This window comes from Pteropus vampyrus, unplaced genomic scaffold, assembly GCF_000151845.1.
Source record: "Pteropus vampyrus isolate Shadow unplaced genomic scaffold, Pvam_2.0 Scaffold401, whole genome shotgun sequence".
In the NCBI taxonomy this organism is placed as follows: domain Eukaryota; kingdom Metazoa; phylum Chordata; class Mammalia; order Chiroptera; family Pteropodidae; genus Pteropus; species Pteropus vampyrus.
Window position 1 is genome coordinate 216,732 of NW_011889182.1, and position 200 is coordinate 216,931.

Below are 200 nucleotides of genomic sequence, written 5' to 3' on the forward strand. Positions count from 1 at the left end.
CAGGAGAGAGGGCAGGACAAAGAGAAGCAGGCAATGAGTCGAAGGCTTGGCGGGCCACAGCCTGTGGGCTCAGGCAAGTTCCCGCTCCTCTCTGGACCCCAGTCTCCTCTGTGAAAGGGGGCGAACTCATTTCCTGTGGCTGATGTAACAACATCTCGCAAACTTAGTGGCTTAACCCTGCACACACTTTATCTTCCAGT